General features: G+C 35.7%; 1 pseudogene across 1 annotated transcript in view; it reads left to right on the top strand.

Moving 5' to 3' along the window:
- The window catches only part of LOC309822320 (alpha-enolase-like), a 32,398-nt pseudogene extending 19,788 nt beyond the window's left edge, over positions 1–12,610 (top strand). The window contains exon 2 of the transcript in view: positions 11,608–12,610. The product of the transcript in view is annotated as an alpha-enolase-like (transcript). The remainder of the gene's footprint in view (positions 1–11,607) is intronic.
- The last annotated feature ends 2,778 nt before the right edge of the window (positions 12,611–15,388 follow it).

Raw genomic sequence — 15,388 nt, 5'->3', positions numbered from 1 at the left:
ACAGTGACCCTTCAAAGAAACTTTTAAAAAATATTTTTTACCATTTTATTGTAGATTTTTTTTATTCAGTGAAAAATTAAAAATTGACATTAAAATACAGCAAATGGTATGATAATTTTTTCAGATATATATGCAAAGTTAAAAGAAGTCTGTCTTAGGCTACATGGAAATGAGGTATATCTCACTAAAGTGTAAGGAGTGATCAAGGAATTACTAAAAACTGTACATAGTATAAAAGTAGCCTTACTCATGAGAATTTTTAAGGTTTCCCATACTGGTTGAAATTTGATGCGGATGTATATAAACAAAATGATTTGGAAACATATTGCTATTATTTGGTTGCTGTCAAAAATTAATTATGATTCTAAGTCAGCATGAACTTGCAATATTGAATTTATCTGAAGTGAATGTGAAATGTGCTAACCAAGAATTTGGAGGAAGAATTAATTGATTTAGAAGATGACTTTATGGCATAGAATGATATAATGAGTTGAGCTATAAAAACTTTTGGGTCCAGTTAAGACTTTCATGCTTATTTCTTTAGAAAGAATTACATATACATATAAATTACATATACAGGGGGCTTTCCTGGTGGCGCAGTGGTTGAGAGTCCGCCTGCCGATGCAGGGGACACGGATTCGTGCCCCCGGTCCGGGAAGATCCCACATGCCACGGAGCAGCTGGGCCTGTGACCCATGGCCACTGAGCCTGCGCGTCCGGAGCTTGTGCTCCGCAACGGGAAAGGCCACAACAGTGAGAGGCCCGCGTACCGCAAAAAACAAACAAAAAAACAAACAAACAAAAAAATTACATATACATTTGCAGCTACATATTTATTTGAAAATAATTTTATGTTGATAGTGTACTTACTGTAACAAAAGCAACTGCAAATATGTAACAGGAGATTTCAGAAGATTGGCAACAGAATTATTTTTTAAGAAAATTTAAGAATGTTAAATTAACAGCAACTCATGAAAAGTTGTGATTATATTGAAATTCATTAATAGAATTTGTTTTAAAATATTTAATACAATTTTCCTACTACATATTTTTTGTTTTTATCCAAGAATGATAAATCCATGTTATGTAAATTACATATTGAAATTATTTATTATTTTTCACTTTCCTTGCTTTCCAAATATAATCTGATACTGACACAGATGCATGCCTCAAACTTTCCTACAGCTTTTTGTTTTATTATTTTTTATTTATTTTATTTTATTGTTTTGCTCACTTCTCCCTCCCTTCTCTTCTCCCTCCCTCCCTCCTTCCCTCCCTTCCTTCCTTCCTTCCTTCCTTTTTCCTTCCTTCTTCCCTTTTCCTTTCTACCTTCCTTTCTGTACCTCTTATATGGACAACTCTACTAGCCTTAAATTATTATATGTATATGTAAGCATTGAACCACTGCATTTTTTCTTGCTCAAATTTTACATTTTGAAATGCATTTTAAATAAATAAATCACCTTTCTTGCTATTATCCTTGCATTATAATTTGATTTATAAAATATATTTTAAAATTAAGTGTTCATAAGTTAATTATCTGTGAATTTAGTTTCAGAATATTAAGTGGAAATTATAAAATTTTATTATAAACATGTTTAAGCTTAACAAAGTTAAGAATTATTGATTTATATAATCTCTACATGTGTTAAAATACAGGTCCGTTTTTCATAAGTCTCCAATATAACAGGGGATGAAAAATAACAAAATTTTAGTTCCTTTCATGTAGAATTTTTGGCCAATATAGCAACTTGACTGGGTGTGGCATCTGAACTCCTTTTATATTGTTCTGCTGCCCTTTTCAACATGGCTTCCAATGCATTGTTATTCTAGTTCTTGTCATCCCATCTCCTTACTAACTAGGAAGGAGGAGGGAAAGGAAAGAGGACAAAAGGGGAATATGCTTATCTCTTTTTAAAGCACCAGCAAATTTCTTTATATGGGCACACATGTTCTAAATTAAAATTATTTTTATTAATAAAAAAAGAGGAATATAATTCTTACTGGACAATGTAGTTATCGGGAAACACTTAGCTGACACTGTAGCACCCAAATAAGTTAATGAGCAACTTGCAGGTAGGTTTGTGTCTTGTTCTTTCAAAAGTATTACTTAGCACAATACTTACGCATACGTAAGAAGTAAACACTTGTGTAAAAAATGAGTGGTGTGAAAAAATAAATTATACAAAGAAAAGGTCACTCAGAACTTAATGAGAGTTCAACAAGATAAAGACTTGATGATAAAAACTTTATTTTCTTAATATGGAGTAATTCCATTCTTTTTATTTATCAACATTGTTTGGTTTTAAATACCACAAATGTGCTCAATTAGAGGACCATCTGTGGGGTTATTAAACTTCCATGTTTCTAACAATAGTATTCAAATGAAGACATCTGTATTTTTATGAACCATCATTTTCTTTTCCTTTGACTTTTTAGTTATCATCTGCTTTTTTAACCAGTAAGTGAACTGGTTAAAAATAAGTTACAGAAGAAATTTTCTAGTGTTTTTTTACTTATCCCTGCCTTTTCCAAAAGTCTCCATTTGAAGTGGTTAAAAGAAAGAAAAAGAAATCTCGTATTTAAATAAAAAGTGCAGAGTATTTGCCAAAGCAATATAAAGTAAATATTGATTGTGCAACTGTGTTTTTCCAGAATATCCAAGTTTGGCTGTTAAAAAAATTATAGTCACTATTGACATTAACAAAAAGAATTTGGTACACTTCATCTTAACCCACACAATTGGATTAACTCTTACCTCTGACAAATTCAATGCCCTGATGCAGGAATCTCTCAGTATATGTTTATAAATTTGATCTTTTTAAGACTGTCACATGGAACCTGAGTATTCAAGTATTAAATCTTTTATCACAATTAAGAGGGAACTGTTGCCTTGTTTATTGCTCTGGCTACAGCAATATTGCCTCCTATTCTGCTTAACAAGTGGTAAGCCTGGATTCTGTTCCCTATTCTTAAAACAAGATGACACAGCTTGACTATCCATCCTGCTATCACTGAGTCTTATCTTTCCAGATATTCACCCCATGAGTCTTGGTTTCTCAAATGGCTGCCCTACAGAAATGGACAAATTTTTATTTATCTCATTCAAGCAGTTCTTTATGTGGGTGTCAGAAGAGTGATTGAGGCACTGTGGTTGCCAATATTTTACAGATAATTCAGTGAAAAGTTTATATATTTTTTTTTTCTTTTCATGTTTATCATATCCTTTTCCTAGATTTCTTACACAAGATCTTTTGGGAGAATGAAGGGCAGGCAAAAACTTGATAATACAAAATACACATTTTAAAAATTATATTTCTCACCTAGTGCTATTTTTCTTAAGCAATACTTATTTGCCTTGATGCTCATCTTTCTTAGAAAGAGCACTCTCAAGGGAGAGTATAAGCTTACCCTTGTAAGCTTATACAAGCTTGTATAAGCTTGTATAAGCTTACCCTTGGTAATCAATTCCAGTGGCTCACCAAACATACCAAGATACATCTGAATCATAGCTGAATCCCTCTTAGTTTATCCAGCTGAGACACTGGCCTTATGAATAATCAGCATGTCATCAGTATATGCTCATGCCTAACTGAAAGTCTAATTTAACAACCAAGAAAAGATTAAATACCCTAGATACAGTAGCATGATTATTATGGAGAAGTATATTCTTAATTTTTTGTGTGTTTGTGCTAAGAATTCACCCTAGATTAGACCTTTTTGATGAGACCAATATGGTTTCTTAATTCAAAAAGACCTCTTATACATACTGGATTCTCAGCAATCTCGTTATGGTTTTGTGTTTGAATTTAGGAGGATTGTATTTGCTATCATGGATATTGGAATCTAGATTTTCTGTCTGGGTTTACTATATGAAAGCTTTGTTAAGTTTTAAGGGTGTCTATTTTTTCTTTATAATGTGATACTAATTGTGCCTAGATCTGAGAGTTGATGTGAGAATTAAACAAGGGAAGGTAAAGAAAAAAATACTTTGCATAGATAAGTATTCAGGAAATTGTAGTTACAGTTATTGTTATTAATTTGAGGAGATGTCAGTATTAGTTTGTTGATTAATATATATTATTTTCATTAGAAAAATCTTCTCCAGAACACTGTATTATTATTATTTTGGCCTTTAAAATAAAACAGCTAGGGCTTCCCTGGTGGCGCATGGCCCGTGAGCCATGGCCTCTGAGCCTATGCGTCCGGAGCCTGTGCTCCGCAATGGGAGAGGCCACAACAAGTGAGAGGCCCGCGTACCGCAAATAATAATAATAATAATAAAATAAAATAAAATAAAACAGCCAGTTATTTTACCAGCAAAATGGATTTTTTCGGGAGGAAATTGCAATTCAGAACAAGCAAGCTATAGCAAGAGCCAATGACAAGTCTAACAAGCAAAGAAGAGGAATGCTACTTTATAAAGAAAAATGAGGAAATCGGGAGGGGTTGTGTTGAAACAAAGTTCATTTATTAAAAGTAAGAGTTCAGGATGGTGTAGCACTTCCCGCTGGCTGGACTTGATGCTGGGCAAGGAGAATTCTTCCTGTTAGGTTCTATAATTAACGTCTTCCTGTTGGGGTCTGTCACTGATGTGAAATGGTATTGCCTGAGGGACTGCCCTTCTGACCTCCTGACTCCATTTTATTTTTTTTAAATAAATTTAATTTATTTTATTTATTTTTGGCTGCGTTGGGTCTTCGTTGCTGCACACGGGCTTTCTGTAGTTGTGGTGAGCAGGGGCTACTCTTCATCACGGTGCGCGGGCTTCTCATTGCAGTGGCTTCTCTTGCTGCAGAGCACGGGCTTTAGGCACGCGGACTTAAGTAGTTGTGGCTCGCGGGCTTCAGTAGTTGTGCCTCGTGGGCTCTAGAGCACAGGTTCAGTAGTTGTGGTGCACAGGCATAGTTGCTCCACGGCATGTGGGATCTTCCCGGACTAGGGCTTGAACCCATGTGCCCTGCATTGGCAGGCGGATTCTTAACCACTGCACCACCAGGGAAGCCCATGACTCCATTTTAAATGAGCTTTCCTTTATTCTGTTTCACACATACATATAATAAAATATAGTGAACATAAAATTCTGAGGAAAATATTTTTTCAGATAATTACCTAAGTGAAATCGTAAATATTTCGGAAGTTAATTTATAATCACACCTATTAGAATTACACTAAAAATGGTAATTATGCAACAGAATGAAATTGATGTGTTGTTTATTGTGGTGATCATTTGCCCTATATAAATGAATCAAATCATCTCATTGTACACCTTACACTTACATATGCTATATGTCAATAATCTCAATAATGCTGGGAAAAAAGATATGAGGGAACAAATTCTATGTACTGTTCATCTCTATAATAAATTCCAGAAATGTTTTTAAAAACGTTTAAAATTTTTAAAAAGGAAAACGATGGCGGCAGAGATTTGAGTGATGTGTTTATAAGAGTGCCTGGGGCCACCAGAAAAAAGAAGGATCCTCCTCTGGATCCTCTAGGAGAAGCACAACCCTACTGATAGCTTGATTTTGGACTTCTGGCCTCTAACAATGAAAATAAATTTCTATGTTTTAAGAAAAAAAGAGGGCTTCCCTGGTGGCGCAGTGGTTGAGAGTCCGCCTGCCGATGCAGGGGACACGGGTTCGTGCCCCGGTCCGGGAAGATCCCACATGCCGCGGAGCGGGGGCCCGTGAGCCATGGCCGCTGAGCCTGCGCGTCCAGAGCCTGTGCTCCACAACGGAAGAGGCCACAGCAGTGAGAGGCCTGCGTACCGAAAAGAAAGAAAAAAAGGATTACAGTAACCTATCTAAATGGTTAGCATTCTACATTTCTGAGACTCACTTGTTTCCAGAATGCAAGCATATGACTGACATTTTTACTGATTAGATAGCTTCCTTATTAAACTTGGATGAGGAAATGAGCAAAACCGGGTGGCAGCTATACACTTGTTTTAGCGAGCATACAGGGGTTATTCTAGGGCAGCTGTGTGGCATTCATGGGGCAGCTGGTCCTGAGAGTCATATATGCAGAGGGACGGGTGACACAGGCATTATTGTCTGAGCTGGAGAAATCCTGCCCTGTGGCTAGTTGTTTCCTAGATTCCATGCATCTGGCTGCTTTGTTCCAAGCTGTGAAGTACCCAGGACTGACTCTATCAAGCACTCCTGAAAATGCTCTGAGATGTCTAAAATTCTCTAAGAAATCCTTTCCTACTTAAATAAGTCGTAATGCAATATGTAAGAATATTTGCAGATACATAGATTTATACCTCCATTTCTTGATTTACCTAATTAAGCAGCGACCATTGACACCCTGCTCTGAAAGATGGAATGCTTAGCACACTTATACAATCTTCCAACTGATTTCCTCTTTCCTCTTACAAATATTTCAGAAAGGTGTGGTTATTTTTTGGTTCGCCTTATAATTTTAAATTACATGATACAGGGTATAGAGTTATTAAGTTTCTTTCCATGTAACCTTTTTATACATAAATATCCCAACCTCTAACACCGTATCATTATTTTTTTTACTTATCAGGATTTATAACCTTTACCATAAACATGCACTGGATAATTATACATTAAATTCACAGGCGTAATTATTTTTCATAGCCAAGCTAGGAGATACCACAGGAACAAAACATATATATATGTGTGTGTATATATATATATAAATATATATATACACATATACATACATATATATATTTAATGTGATAGCACATTTATATTAACTTAAGTGCTGTACTTCATATGCCACTAACTTGATGTAGAGATTTCTCTCCTAAAAATCGTCAATAAATTAGGAACAAAGGAAATGAGGCCCACAATTGTTGAAATATGAGTTACATAAAGGCAGTTTTATACTGACAACTACCTTTTGATATTCCTTTATTCATTCATTCACCTTCTCATTTATTTTACTAAACTAATGTTCCTTTTCTGTGTGCGGTGGTAAAATGAGTTGAAAGGGATTGAGGGAGTGATATTTCTTTGAGTGAGGGATATTCTGTATAAAAGTTTAGAATATCCATGGGCCTATATAAAAGTTTTTTTTAAAGTGATTTTAATGTGAGTGATACTCTGAAGGTTGTGACTGATTATCTGAAGATACTGGGAAACATTCCTCCAATGGGATCCTTATAAACATTTTATAACATTGATGTTATATTGACTTGTTAGACATCTTGTCTAATTTATAGCCAGTCCACCCTATTTTAGGCCTTGAATAGCTATTAACATTTAGAATTTACAGATGAACAGATAATAGATAAAATAATCTAATCTGATTATCCTTTACCCTTGTACAATGATCACCTTATATAGAAATGCTTTTCTTCTTCAGCATAATTATCTGTTGAAAGAGTCATTTTCTTAATCACTGTCCTATAAGAGTTTCAGGTAATTATTGGGGGAAACCTGTTTTCTTTTATCAAAGTTGTTTCTCAGTGAGCAATGATCACCAGCCAATTAGAGACTTTTTTCATTTAGGTGAATGGGTGTCGGTTAAGCAACACAAGCCAATGTTTAGGTTCATAATTCCCCATCAGAAACTATAAAAAATTCAAAGTACACTTCAATAACTCAATTATACAAAGTGTACAATATAATTAAGTTACTGTATGCTCTACCACAGAAAGATTTTTTTTAATTGAAGTATAGTTGATTTATGATATTGTGTTAGTTTCAGGTGTACATCAAAGAGATTCAGTTATTTTTCCAGATTATATTCCATTATAAGTTATTACAAGATATTGAATATAGTTTCCTGTGCTATACAATAAATTCTTGTTGCTTAGCTGTATATAGTAGTTTGTATCTGTTAATTGCATACTCCTAATCTGTCCCTCCCTCCCTCCTTCCCTCTCCCCTTTAGTAAAAATAAGTTTGTTTTCTGTCTGTGAGTCTGTTTCTATTTTGTATATAGAGTCGTGTTATTTCTTATATTCCACATATAAGTGATATCATATAGTATTTGTCTTTGACTTATCTCACTAATCATTATATTCTCTAGGTCCACCCATGTTGCTGCAAATGACAATATTTCATTCTTTTTTATGGCTGAGTAATATTTCATTTCACATCGTTTTAAGCCAATCATCTGTTGATGGCCACTTTGTTGTTTCCATGTCTTGGCTATTATAAATAGTGCTGCAATGAACATTGGGGTACATATATCTTTTCAAATTAGGGATTTTATTTTTTTCTGGGTATATAACCAGGAATGGGATTGATGGATCATATGGTAACTCTATTTTTAGTTTTTTAAGGAACTTCTACACTCTTCTCCATAGAGACTGCACCAATTTACGTTCCCACCAACAGTGTAGGAGGGTTCCTTTTCTACACACTCTCTTCAGCATTTATTATTTGTAGACTTTTTATGATGGCCATTCTAACCAGTGTGAGGTGATACCTCGTAGTTTTGATTTGCATTTCTCTCATAATTAGCAATGTTGAACATCTTTTCATATGCTGCTTAGCGATCTATATATGTTTTTTGGAAAAATATCTATTTAGGTCTTCTGCCCATTTATTGATTGGTTTGGTTTTTTTTTTTTGGTATTGAGCTGAATGAGCTGTTTGTATATTTTGGAGATTAACCCCTTGTCAGCTGCATCATTTGCAAATAATTTCTCCTGTTCTATAGGCTGTCAAAAAATTACAGATTTTTTGCATTCTATGTGTAGCTTGGTCTTCTTAATCTCTAACCTTGCCAGTTCAGCTGTTGGTACTGATTATCTCAACTATATTATAACAAGGACTATATGAGGAAACTTTGTAAATTGTAATACTTGCATCAACTTGATAATGTTTAGAAACTTATTTTTTCCTCATGTTCAATGGCTAAAGAAGAAGTGATCTCAATATGATCAAGTTGATGCCAAACATCTAAACATGGAACCTGTTTTTGACAAAATAAATAAAGCTCTCAAAAATAGTATACACTTTCCTGTGAAGTTTATCTGATAATATATCTGATATTTTAAAAAAATGTATGTGATATTTATGTTGTTCTGTTTGGTTCATGTGGTAGTTCATGTATAAGGTGGGAGAATATGATTGATAATGTAATTGAGAACTTTGGGTATTAAATGAGTGGGGCTTCCTGAATGGAGTCAGCAGTCAGGAGCTCCATCTCTTTATATTACCATATTTTGTCTAGGGCACTCTTTTTATTTTATAGTAAAATAAGAAGCCAAGCATGAACAATAGAGACATTAAATATGTTGGATATAAATAAAGGCAAGATAAATTTTAGAAGACAATAAATATGGACATGGGTAATGTTGAAATAGAGTTCACCATAAAATGTATGTCATAATATGTTATTCAAACTTATCAGTTTCTTATAGAGTCAGTAATTCATATGCAAACAATTTTTACTTTCACACAGATAATTAAAATGGATTCTGTTTGTTGTGTGAATTTCCTTTCTCCTTGATTCCAAATTAGTTCCCTTAGAGGGCTGGTTCATTTTTCTGAGACAAAACAGGATTCACCATCTTCCTTTTTCCTCTTTGGAATAGGCTGAAATTTTAAAATTCCCTTTTAGTTCAGTCACTAGTAATTTCACCTATGAAAGATTTAAAATATTAGGAAAATTGGAAAGGCTCATTAAGGATAAAGAAGTTGGTATTTAAATAAACTAGAATATTGATTCTGGAAAAATTATCTAAACATATATAATCTTTAACTAAGGTGATTTTTATTCACATTAAATAGATCACATGAACAATAAAGTTGAGTTTGTACATAAAACCTTTGACCATTTGTTGAACTCAAAATTGTGACTTGTTTTTTTACACGTTAGACTAAATACTAATTTGTTCTATAAACTTTATGAAAATTCATGTAGGTAATACTCTTGGTCTATACTACTGAAGAAATTATCTGTGGGGTGTATTTCAAAAGAATGTGAATGTTCTGAAAACCAACATCTGAACATAATCTCCAAGTATACAAAGTGATGATTTAGCATATTTAAAGTACTAAGGAGGTGGAAAGGTAGAAAAGTGACAATTTTTTTTTTTTTTTTTTTGCTGTTGGTGTTTTATTTGTACTTGATTTTGAAAATAGAGTAATCAAAAATGAGGGGCAAACTATAATCAAAATGAGTTAGAAGGAATTTTGTTATGTTAGAATGAGTAAGGATAGTTGTTTCTCTTGTATTCATTTGTAGAACATGTAACAAGGCTATTCTTCAGATCAAGAATTTCAGTGAATTGATGGGCTACAGAATTCAAACAGTACATTTAATGTATGTGCACATGTAACTTTATAGCTTATTATAGAATTCTTTCAGTCTAATTTCAATTTTCTAACCCTATTCGTTCCTATCTCATTTTTTCTATTTTTTGTATAATAAAGCTTGGATGGCACTTATCTGGTCCAAAGGTTAGCATTTCAACCCTTTCCAGCCAATGAATTAAAGACTTCAACAAACAAAACCTCAGTTGCATATCATTGCATCTTTATTTCATGCATTAATTTACCTAATATCCTATAATTATGTGAATCAACTTTAACTTGAATTGGAGAAGAACTTGAATTAACTTGAATATGGAACAACATAATGTTCTGTTTTGTTTCATTTTTTTCTTTCTTGGGAACTCTGTGAATTAATTATGTAAATACACAGCAAATTTGAAACTAAAAGTCACAAACCACGTCTTTTTTTTTTTTTTTTTTTTTTTTTTTTTTGCGGTACGCGGGCCTCTCACTGTTGCGGTCTCTCCCGTTGTGGAGCACAGGCTCCGGACGCACAGGCTCAGCAGCCATGGCTCACGGGCCTAGCCGCTCCGCGGCATGTGGGATCTTCCCAGACCGGGGCTCGAACCCGGGTCCCCTGCATCGGCAGGCGGACTCTCAACCACTGCGCCACCAGCGAAGCCCCACAAACCCCGTCTTAAAATCTAGACATAATTTTTCCTGCCGTGATAGGATAGAAGCACACTTTATTTTGAAATTAAGATCGGTAATTTACCAATACGATAAATTTTTCTGCAGTGATATGAGGGGATCTGGATAGCCAGATGAAAATTACAACTTCTGATTTTAATAAAATTATTGCTAAATTCCTTTGTGGAAGCATTACTCTCTAAAACCTTAAGCTTGGTGACTTAAAACCTCAGGCATTTATTTTTTTCACAGTCCTGGAAGCTAGAAATCCATTATCAAGGTGTCAGTAGGACCATGTTTCGTCTGACAGCTTTAGGAATAACTCCTTCCTTTCCTCCTCCTAGCTTCTGGTGGACCCTGCGACCCTTGGCATTCCTTAGCTTGTAACTGCATCACCCTGATCTCTGCCTTTGTCCTCACATAGGCTTCTTCCCTCTGTATGTCTCTTTTGATGTGTCCTCTCTTCTTTTAAGGACATCAGTCACTGGATTTAGATCCCAGCCTAATCCAGTATGACTCCATCTTAATTAATTACATCTGCAAAAGCCCTATTTCCAAATGAGGTTACATTTTGGGGTTCTGGTTAGACATGAATCTTGAGAGGACACTATTCAATCCACTACAATTACCAGTTAAAAATTTTAGGTAAATGTATTATATTTGTAGATCAGAGGAATTATGTAAACTGAGCATTTGGAACAAGTAGAAGACTGACAAATGGATGATAGAGATGAATGAAATGGAAAATAAATCTAAATATAGTACTAACTTCATTTTGGGAGGGACCCTGGCTGTCTGTAAGGCTAGGTTTTTTATAAAGGGTGCCCCTGTACCTCCAAATTTCTGACTTGACTGACAGCTCTGAAGTCATCTTGTCCATTCCAGCCTTCAGTGTGATCGACAATGGTTCTCATGCTGGCAACAAGCTGGCCATGCAAGAGTCTCTGATCCTCCCTGTTGGTGAGGCAAACTTCAGGGAAGCCATGCACATTGGAGCAGAGGTTTACCACAACCTGAAGAATGTCATCAAGAAGAAATATGGGAAAGATGCCATCAATGTGGGGGATGAAGGCTGGTTTGCTCGTGAAGAAGAAAGAAGCTCTGGAGTTGCTGAAGAATGAGATCAGGATAGCTGGCTACACCGATGAGCTTGTCATTGCCATGGACTTGGCTGCCTCTGAGTTCCTCAGGTCAGGGAAGTGTGACCTGGACTTCAAGTCTCCCAATGATCTCAGCAGGTACACCACACCTGACCAGTTGTTCGACCTGTACAATTCTTTCATCAAGGACTACCCATTGGTGTCTATTCAAGATCTTTTTGACCAAGATGACTGGGAAGCTTGGCAGAAGTTCACTGCTAGTACAGGAATCCAGGTGGTGGGGGACAATCTCTCAGTGCCCAGCCTGAAGCAGATTTCCAAGGCCGTGGGTGAGAAATCATGCAACTGCCTCCTGCTCAAAGTGTAGCAGATCGGCTCCCTGGCCAATTCTCTTCAGGTGTGCAAACTGGCTCAGTCCGGTGGGTGGGGCATCATGGTGTCTCATAACTCATAACCGAAGTTATCTTCATTGCTTGCCTGGTGGTGGAGCCCTGCACTGGGCAGATCAAGACTGGTGCACCTTGTCTAACCCAGTACTTGGCCAACTACAACCAGATCCTCATAATTGAAGAAGAACTGGGCAGCAAGGCTAAATCTGCTAGCAAGTAGTTCAGAAACCAGGTAGCCAAGTAAGTTCTGGGCAGGTGAGCACCTGAGCCTTTCAGTCACTAGTTGGCTGGCTAGAACCCTGCTTCTGATGTTTACGCAGATAGTTCAAGGTCTCAGTTGATACATGTAGGGGCTTCTGGTAGTTAATGCCCTTCTATTATCCCTGTGATGTTCTCTCACTGCTTCCTTAGAACTGCTTCAGAAGCCAAGTTGACCACCTGAAACTCTGTTGGAAACCTTAGCTCTGTAATCATGTCATTGACCCAAATCATAGTTTTTCTCATCTTTCTTTCCACCAACTGTCTGGAGCCATGAGAATCTACAGTGCAATCTCTGAGGTGTCCACAGGCAAGATCCTTAGTGGTTCTGTGTGCAAAAAAAAAGACCTCAGTGACCAGTAAAAAGAAATTAAAGTATCAAAAAGAACATTTAATTAATAAAAGTTAATATATAAGGAAAACTTTTTCATACCCCTTCATTTTATCCTATAACAATATAATATGTTCTTTTTGGTGAACAAAGAAAAATTCACGTAAAACAATTTTCTTTGTTGTTTTTACAAAGTAAAATTTTTACAAAGTACTGAGAAAAGCTTAATTATATTTTGGGATATAATGATTTTCATGCACAACTGTGAGATCTTAATTTTTTTGTTCTTTTTATTTTTTATTGTGAGTCGTAACATACAGACAGTAAAGTATATAGGACACAGTCATACAGCTTCAGGATTTTTTTCACAAATGCCTCTGTAATCACAAGCAGTTCAAGAACAGGACTTTTCCAGCATTCTAAAAGTCCCTTTCATGTCCCCCTCCAATTACAACCCCCTCTTTCTTTCTCTAAAATAAACACTATCCTGAATTCTAACACAATATAGTAGTTTTGGCTGCTTTGTACTTTATCTTCATAGAATCATGTAGCATGTACTTATATGAGTCTGACTTCAGTTACTTGACATAATGTTTGTGTGACCCATCCCCATCTTTGAGTGGTTTTACTTTAGTTCATATATTTTCATGGCTATTTATTAATATCCCCAAATTTACATATCCCTTCAACTGCTCATGGACATTTGGGTTATTCTGAGTTTAGGCTACTATGAAGAAAGTTGCAAAACATTAAAAAAAAATCCTTGACCATGAAGTCATCACGCATGTGCATGTATTTCTATTGTGTTATTATTTAATTAATTAATTAAACTCTGTTGCTAACTCTGATACAAATCCTAGGATTCCAGGAATGCCAAGAGTGGGCAGGTTCTGTATATTGAGTTGGGACTTGGAAAAATCTATTCCCCAGGTATCAAAGTGAACAGAATAAAAACATAGCCCTTAAAGCAACTGTCATCAGTTTTGAAACACCTCCATCCCTAAAATTAGCTTAATAAAATTAATTGATCACAATTGTCTACAAAATTATTAGTATAAGCATAATTTACCAAACAACTCAGGTAAAAGTTAGTCCTATAGATAGGCCTGCATAAAATACCAAATAAGCCAAATAACAACAGCAAAATAGAAAACAACAAAAATGTTCTGTCCTTAGTCATTCTAGTGCTTGGTTGTGATGAAAGGAATAGCCATAATAGCAGGCTTGCTAATATGCCAGGGCCCAACAATAAGAACTCCCTCTCACTGAACCTATAATAGGTGACTGCTGAGTGCTCAACCAATTAGCAATAGAGACTAAAGTTAAGCCCTTGGAAAGACACCATCGTTTGAGCAGCTTAGCTAGCCACCATAGGATAGACTGATTACATTGGATCCTTTTCATCCTGGAAGGGTAAATAATTATCCCCGTGCTGGATTGATACATATTCTGGGTAACCAAGATGACTTTAAACTTCCCCTCAGTTTAACGAAGCTTTGGACAAGTTTCTTCAAACTATAGACCACTGACCTGGCTTTTCTTAGAGCATTTACTTCAGAAACTTTCAACTGTAAATTCTTGTTCTGTTCCTTTGAAATGTATGTAAGTCTGCTTCTAACCTCTTGCCAGTTTTATAGCTCAGGAAATGTCTTTCTCAAGGACCTGGAAACCATCTCTTTGAAATGTAAACATCAAAAGGAGATAACACCCCTATTTCCTAGTCTCTGAGAGAGGGTAGGAGCCTAACTTCGTGAGGCAACACTTAGCAAACACAAATAGCCTAATTAAAGAGAGGAAGATTTGCAAACTCAGGAAAAGCTCAATGTGTTGGATGCATACCATTGATCAACCCTACCCCCAAAGTCCTCCAATACTTTTCCACTAGCTCATCCCAGTGCTTAAAGTCTTTCCCATCTTTTGTTTCAGTGGAGTTGAATTCGGTCTCCTTCCCTGTTGTAATAGTCTTGAATAAGCTCTTTTTGTCCTGCTTAACTTTGCTTGATGCAATTTTTGCTTTGACCTGGGTGTGGCTAAGTGTTTTCCTTGTCTGTCTGCAGTGGCTTGGCCAATAAGTCTACTCATGGACTAACAAATTGATTTATTGTAATAAGATTATGAACAGCGCCTTAGAAAAGCAATCAGCAATATGGTGAAGATGATGCAACAATAAGTACAGTTCCAAGAAATTCTGTGAACCTAATACTCTTAATACTCCTGATAGATAGAATACCTTTGTCTGAGTGCCCTTTCACCATTGCTCTCAAGGACACAATTGATTAATTTTTGCCTCATTGAGCAACTTTTGGCCTCTGCACTAGAGGTCCTGGTTCTGAGGGGAGGGACATGTTTACACGAGAACATATTAAGGATTCCACTAAACTTGAAATTATTGATCCAACTAAGTTATGT

The sequence above is a fragment of the Grampus griseus genome (assembly GCF_964374135.1).
Source record: "Grampus griseus genome assembly, chromosome: 4".
Lineage (NCBI taxonomy): Eukaryota > Metazoa > Chordata > Mammalia > Artiodactyla > Delphinidae > Grampus > Grampus griseus.
This window is presented reverse-complemented; position numbering and strand designations above follow the sequence as displayed.